Source organism: Tachypleus tridentatus, chromosome 4, assembly GCF_004210375.1.
Source record: "Tachypleus tridentatus isolate NWPU-2018 chromosome 4, ASM421037v1, whole genome shotgun sequence".
Taxonomy (NCBI): Eukaryota; Metazoa; Arthropoda; class Merostomata; order Xiphosura; family Limulidae; genus Tachypleus; species Tachypleus tridentatus.
Window position 1 is genome coordinate 31,931,135 of NC_134828.1, and position 7,587 is coordinate 31,938,721.

General features: G+C 30.6%; 1 long non-coding RNA gene across 1 annotated transcript; it reads left to right on the top strand.

Annotated features, from left to right (window-relative positions):
* Positions 1–1,915: 1,915 nt before the first annotated feature.
* LOC143248809 (uncharacterized) lies at positions 1,916–6,619 on the top strand. Its single transcript, XR_013027207.1, has 3 exons — positions 1,916–2,107; positions 4,268–4,578; positions 6,189–6,619. It is a non-coding gene; the product is annotated as an uncharacterized LOC143248809 (long non-coding RNA).
* Positions 6,620–7,587: the final 968 nt, after the last annotated feature.

Genomic DNA, 7,587 nt, shown 5'->3' on the forward strand with positions numbered 1-7,587 from the left:
CACTGTATGTATAATATTTATATCAGGCAATACATGGGAGTGAATACAACATTACACACCATAAGATTACAAAGCAAAATTAAGATTATGTGACACCAAATCAGATGTGGCAGGTAAAAGATGCGATGTTATTCTTTGCATACTACAATAAATAATGGAGTTTTCGTTTAATGGATAAAATGAGTGATAAGTTCTTGGTTAGAAATAAAATGAACAAGAAATACTAGTTAGTTTCAGATCTAGAATTAATGATGGAGTTTTTGGTTAAATATAGATCTATAAAAAATATTAAAGACTATCGGAAGCCAAGAGAAACAGAAAGAAGATTGAACAATGAAAATGCAACACAAAGAAACGAACCGATCGTGACTCAGCGGCAAGCTTATGGACTTATAACACTTAGTGAATAAACAAAATCATGAGGAAGAACTGCGTTGAAAACAGCAATTCCCACCCTTTGATTATTTATATTATAGCAGTAAAATATTCACTTATAAATCAAAACACATTAACATGAAACTATTACGTGGGATTATAAAATAAGGTTTGGAGGTGACAGCGGAAAAAGGACCCACATTACTGTGGGGATACACCACCTATAAGTTATAACCTCAAATTCACTAGTCTCATATCAGAAAATTACAAATTAGGAAAGCGAGATATGGGTACTCAAGTCCACAACGACCCACATCTATAACACCCTTTACTGTCTGCAGATATTTGTAGGAAGGTAACTGCTCTCCCAAACTAGAATAAGAAAAAGATAAACATAAAAAGATGAATAAATAAATAACAATAATAAGTACATATATCTAGAGTTTACTCACAGTTATTTTTAAACAACATAAAAACAATTTAAATTATTTGATATGCACTGCAAGCTCGTGACTCATACAAATAATATTTGGGATAATAATCGGCACACATTTTATACGAATACAAAGACAGTTGTAACAGCGCGACAATGAAAATTTACCACAGATTACTACCTAGGGTAATAAAGAGTGACTTTTAGTCGAGCTCGACATTTTTTATGAATGAGAAACTAGGTTATTTGGGGTCATGTTTAAACACAGATTGCTGTGATATAAAGTAAAATCTTTAGCTGAAATATAAACGGTATCCTATAAAACAAATAGCATATAACCTGATCTTATTGATAGAAGTCGTCAAACCCACTTATAGGGTGAATATGTGTAAATTTAAAAACGAAAATTTATTAGCGTGATGGAAATCTAACTATTAAATAAATAATGCTAATTAAAACTCGTTTTCTTGAATTTTTACATGCAAGTCAAATATGTATGAAGATTGGAAGCAACTATCAATAAGTTTACGTCTTTATGGTAAGGTTGTGGCCGTTAGACATCAAGTTTCTTATTGTTATTATCCTATACGATCGTCTGGGTCTACTTATAAATTGACAAGTTTATTATCATTAACAAGAGGCTAATTATTAACTTACATTTATTCCATTTGTTGGCTTATAAATTGGTGTTATCTTAGAGAACCTACATTGGTTCTTTAACCGGTACAGCTTGATTCATTACAAGGAACATAAAAACGTAGATAACTTCACTTCAATCAGCAAGAACCAATATTTCGAATTTCAGCCATTATAGACATAGAAAATAGATCTACATAGGACATCTCCGTAAATGACAGCTGTTAACAGAATCAAAGTAGGATTAAGACTAGTCTGTCATTAGTATCTAATTACAAATGAGAATTATAACTGTTGAATATTTTCTGCTGATATTACCAACATAATGATATATTGTACTTTTATGACGAGTTATTTCAAATTAGAGTAATAGATGTCACCACTATAGAAATATTTAATTCCATAGCTTTTTCTATTAACGTCAGATGTTTGTCCATATTTTACTCTCAAACGACATTCCTATCAATTTCTCCAATGAAACAACTAGTCGCAAGATCTGCATAACGTCCGGATGGAAGCGAGCGAAAACATCATTTTACACATGTAGCTTTTATTATTTGAAGAACAACACACTTGATGTAAAGAGAACACTTCAGTCATATTGTCAGAGAAAATTCAGTGCAATATCAGATAGAAGATACGAGATTGTTTAGAGTATTTTACGTAAGTAACTTTTAGCGTGTATTAAAGACGATCAAATATACTTGACATAGACTTTTACTGAGCTAGTTTATTTCTCAGTGATGACGAGAAACCCACTTGTTGAGAAATTTATATGCAAAAAACGGCTCGTTTGGGCTGAGAAAACACTTTACATAGAAGAGCGAACAACGTTTCGACCTTCTTCGGTCATCGTCAGGTTCACAAAGAAAGAGGTAACTGACCGGAAGCTGACCACATGTTTGAAAGGGGTTGTGTAACTGTGTGTCGAAATGTAGAGGGCGGTATTAGATGTTTGAATATATAATTTTATTTATTATATTAATATAGGTATAAAGGCGTTCCTTTATATTGGTTTATTTTGGGTTTAAGTTGTTGTATAAGTAAGGCTTCTTTAATTTTACGTTTGTTTATGTTTGTTTCTTTATTTAGTATTTGAGTGTTTTCTATGGTTATGTTGTGTTTATTTGACTTGCAGTGTTCGAAAACGTGTGAAGGTGACTTTTTATGTTTTTTGAATCTGGTTTCCATTTTCTACTTGTTTCTCCAATATAGAAGTCGTGGCAGTTTTCACATTGTATTTTATAAATAATGTTGGTGTGGTGTTTGTCAGTGTAGTTTTTACATAGTATAGACCTCAGTTTTGTGCCGGGTTTTTGAATAAATTTGGTATTAATAGGAATGTCATATTTTGTTACTAATTTTTGCCAAATGTTGGTTATTTGTTTGCTGATGTCGGGAATATATGGTGTGCAGCGATGTATTAAAAAAATCACGAAACCATATATTGCTGCATACCATATATTCCCGACATCAGCAAACAAATAACCAACATTTGGCAAAAATTAGTAACAAAATACGACATTCCTATTAATACCAAATTTATTCAAAACCCCGCACAAAACTTAGGGCTATACCTATGTAAAAACTACACTGACAAACACCACACCAACATTATTTATAAAATACAATGTGAAAACTGCCACGACTTCTATATTGGAGAAACAAGTAGAAAAATGGAAACCAGATTCAAAGAACATAAAAAGTCACCTTCACACGTTTTCGAACACTGCAAGTCAAATAAACACAACATAACCATAGAAAACACTCAAATACTAAATAAAGAAACAAACATAAACAAACGTAAAATTAAAGAAGCCTTACTTATACAACAACTTAAACCCAAAATAAACCAATATAAAGGAACGCCTTTATACCTATATTAATATAATAAATAAAATTATATATTCAAACATCTAATACCGCCTTCTACATTTCGACACACAGTTACACAACCCCTTTCAAACATGTGGTCAGCTTCTGGTCAGTTACCTCTTTCTTTGTGAACCTGACGATGACCGAAGAAGGTCGAAACGTTGTTCGCTCTTCTATGTAAAGTGTTTTCTCAGCCCAAACGAGCCGTTTTTGCATATAAATTAGTTTATTTCTATTTCGTAAACTAATTGTTCTTTTCCAAGAGATATTCTTGAGAATTTAAATGGTGTGTGATAGAAAAAAACTTTGATGTAGTCATAATCAAGCCGAGAAGTATTCCGTAAAATTTAGCAGTTTTGTAAACAAAGAATTAATAATTAACGAATCCGTTTGGGGTAACTCCCTGAGAAAACCAGTATCATCTATTTGTTTAGGCTTTACCACAATGTTACACTTCAGCAAATATTAAAACATTAAATTTTTGATTAACATTATTTTATAGATTTTATTTATTTTTATTTGCTTATGATTTTTTTATTTCTTGAATGTGCACATTTTGAATATGTCTATCAGTACAAGTTTAAAAAGTTACCATTTGATTTTATATCTTTAATATGTCCTTATATTCTACACATTTGTGTCTGCTAGTTTCCTTTTTGAATGAATAAACCGAGCATTATGGAAAGAAATTAGTTCCTTCTATTCCTCAGAAGAACTCACGAAGGGCTAGTTTGTTAGAATAATTATTCCGTGTTTTGTTCTCTTTAGTAAAGAGTAAATTATGTGCACAAAAATATATTATCTGTAATTACACATAGTTTATATGAGATTTAAATTAATAATTTTGTGTTTATTAAATACCAATTTGCCGTTTTAATAAAAACATTATCATAAGTTTCGTTTGCTGACAAAACTATTAGTAATACTTTGTTTTGTATCACATTTTAGATTGTCTAGAAGAAGTAAAGGTCATCTGAAGAAAGCACAAAGAACATCAAAAAAGAAAGTAGCAAGTCGAAATAGTTCACTTGAAATGTCAAATACATTTGTGTCTTCATTTCAGAAAATACAGTTTCCTGGCATTGGAATTATTTTAGTCTCACTATGTTGTGTCAGCAACTGTAGTCAATTGGCATTGGTTAAAATCGTTTCAGATATCTCCAAACAGACAATATTGATTCACCGTGGAATATGCATGGCTGTTATATGTGTATCAGTTATTTTACATAGCGGTCATTCTTTTCTTCCGAAGAACCTGGGTCAGTATCTATTAATGTTTACCAGATCAATTATCGCAACTCTAGGTATCTTGTTTTTGTACAAATCTTTAGATTTCTTGCCATTAGTCGACACTACAATTCTTGTGAAGACTGATATGATTTTCACCGCAATTCTAGGTTTTTTGATATTGCGAGAAAAGGTACATTTTTTTGATGTAATAGCCATTACATTATCCATTGTCGGTATCACTCTTGTTACTCGTCCTTCATTTATATTTGAAAAATGGGACAACAACTTGGATGCACAATCACGAATTATAGGATTCTCACTAGCTGTCGGGTATGGTTTTCTGAAATCATTGTCGGCTGTAATAGTGCGTCGGATCCTATCTTTACACTATGCTGTAGTGATCTTCCATTACTCCGTTATACAGATTGTAATATTATACAGTTACCAATCTATCGTTGACGAGACTATATTTCCAAAATGCGGAACTGTTCCTTGGATTGTAATAATGATTGGAATACTTAGTTTATCCAACCATTATTTTTATATTAACGCCCTGTTTTTAGAAGAAGCTGGCTTTGTGGCCTTAGTGAGTTCCATAGAAATTGTTTTTTCCTTCATTTTCCAAATCACTATAACTGGTGAAGATGTAACTTTGTTGAGTATGGTAGGTGCATTATTCATTACGTCAGCGATAATAATAAAATCATGTCTTCAATGGTATTCTGAAAGTCCTAAAAGTTTTTTCAAAGCTTTGAACAAAATCTGCTTAGTATGCCTCAGAAGAAGAATCGTATCTTCGACTGAACTCTCTGTAGAGGAATTATATGAAAATGGACATTAAAATTTGCTTTGTCCGACGACGTCTGCATTTAAGAAATATGATTAAGTTGAACTAAGAAATATAATTATATTTTCTATCAGTTAAGTGTTTTCATCAATATTATATATATATATATGTATAATTTTTTAGATCATTTATAGAAGCTCAATAATTATTTAAAAACAAATGAATGTTTGATATCACACAGAATTCAGGTGCTTCATTATTGAATTATTCGAACGCTATTTGAGTAAATATATTATTTCTCGATATTTTTCTTGCTGGTATGACCAGTAATATTGAAACTTAACATTTAATGGTTTTAGGAAATTTCATTAAATGATCCCAGACGAGTAAATGATCAGAACTCGTTTCACCAAATATATTTAACTATACAGAATAACTCTTAAAACATGAACCATAGTTATTTTTCAAATATTTTAAACAACATAAAGCCATGTAATAGGTTATCTTTATTCTACCCACTCCAAGTACCAAACCCAAATGTTCAGTTCTTTAAATCCACAGATGAGCTACAGTTTATTATACTACATAATTCAATTTATCTCACGCGATAAGTTTCAAGTTTATGATATTTACCAACACGATTGTAACACACAATTATCTGTATTAACACAAATATATTTTAATATACAAATAAAAATAAAATTTATAATAACAGTTATTACAAATAACTGCAGCTGTTTCAAAGTGTGACACGTCAGCCGAGACATAACACAAGACTCAATCAATTCATTTTGGTTACCAAGATAGTTTCAATGATGTTTTCATTATTAATGTGAACTACTTCGTATTCAGATGCCAGTCCTCCAGCGTTGAGTCTTTGAATATCATCCAGTACATCCTAATATTCATGTTTCCAGAAAATGGAGTTGTGGTTTTGATTGTATTAATGGTTGGAATGTTGAGTTTTGACCCTAGGTATTTTAATATTAATATATTTTACGTTGAAAGAGCTAGTTGTGTGGCTTTAGTGTGTTCGGGGGAAATTGTTTTTGTTTTCGTATTATTTGATAAGTTGTGAAGCTGTAACTCTTTTCAGTGTGGTAGGTACATTTCATTACGACAACATTAACAATAAAAGCATGACTTCAATGATATTCTAAAAACCTTGAAAGATTTTTTCAAAGCTTGGAACAAACTAAGCATAAAAGACTATAGAAGTATAAGAGTAGCTTCGACTGAACTTTCTTACATGTAATAAAGATGAAAATATTTCAATGTTTGTTTGTTTTCTGAAACATTTGTTTATGTCTAAAAAGATAAAATGGAAAAAATTTATAATATCTTAAATATCATGAAAAATACATGATACATTTAGGTTTATTGACGTATTACATTAATACAGAGTGTTATAAACTATAATTAACAAATATGTGAAACTTTCAGATAATATTGTACTCAAAGTATTCTACCTTATGGAAAAGCAATTCACATTTATTTTTATATTTAATACTTAAATAGTACAAAAACTAATACATTTATGTTCATTTTCGGTAAATGTACTGCGAGTCATCAAACATCAGAAGATGTGAGAGACAAGTACTAAGATAAGCTGCTAAAACTATGTATGTGTAAAGTACATGTAAGAGTCGAAAACAATGTTTATATACATTTATCTAACATCTGTATTATTTTAAACGCATGTGACACACTTTGTATTTGAGTAGAAATATATGAGGTGTACGGTATCTTCAAAACCTGTCATGAAAGAAGATTTCATAAACTGTTTGTTTAAAACACCTAACATGCTGCAGTGAAAAATGTTTGCCTTCATAACGAGACTGTAACCATGATAACATCTGTTACACTTGCATTGGTCTAACTAACCTATTCTCAGTTTCTATACTGTAATACTATGGACAGACATAATCAAGATAATTTTTTTAAATTGTATTACATGCAGCGTTATTATTTTACGAACTAACCACATCCAGAACAAATTGATGGTTTTTCTAATATTTATCTTCTCTATAGAAAACACCACAAAATTATTCTGTTTCATAGCTTTCTATATTACAAAGGGTTTGTAGTGTTTTTAAAGTTTGAGTATGGAAACTATTTCTCATTTGAATTTAGACTAAAACGAGTTTAATATCTGTATTCTGTCTGTTAAATCTTCACTTTATTAATCTGAACTAATTTAAGAGGTGTACTTCTACAGTTAAAGTACGATGTATAGTAGATTGTAACTGAG